A 406-nucleotide genomic window follows, 5' to 3' on the forward strand; every position below is an offset into this window, starting at 1 on the left:
CCCCATTGGGAAACGTGAGACCCCAGTGTCAAGAAATTCACAATTTTGGTAAAGCACCTTAAGACCCTTCCATCTATGAAGAGTATTTGATTCTACCATATCTGGGTATTTGAGAAGAAGATTTTTAAAATTTCAGTCAATTCGACCCTTTTTGGCCCCACCCATCAGCCCCGGGGGGTCAGTCAGGGCTCATATGTGCATACTATCAAACTGCTACCTAATACTGATAATGCTAACCTAAATTGAATTACTTCTAACGGAATTAAACAAATGTTAGTCCAAAATGTGATTTCCCTATATAAACTATAGTAAAGTTTACCCGCATTCCCATTGGGAAACGTGAGACCCCAGGGTCAAGAATTTCTCAATTTTGGTAAAGCACCTTAAGACCCTTCCATCTATGAAG

The sequence above is a fragment of the Mizuhopecten yessoensis genome, unplaced genomic scaffold (genome assembly GCF_002113885.1).
Source record: "Mizuhopecten yessoensis strain PY_sf001 unplaced genomic scaffold, ASM211388v2 scaffold9845, whole genome shotgun sequence".
Taxonomy (NCBI): Eukaryota; Metazoa; Mollusca; class Bivalvia; order Pectinida; family Pectinidae; genus Mizuhopecten; species Mizuhopecten yessoensis.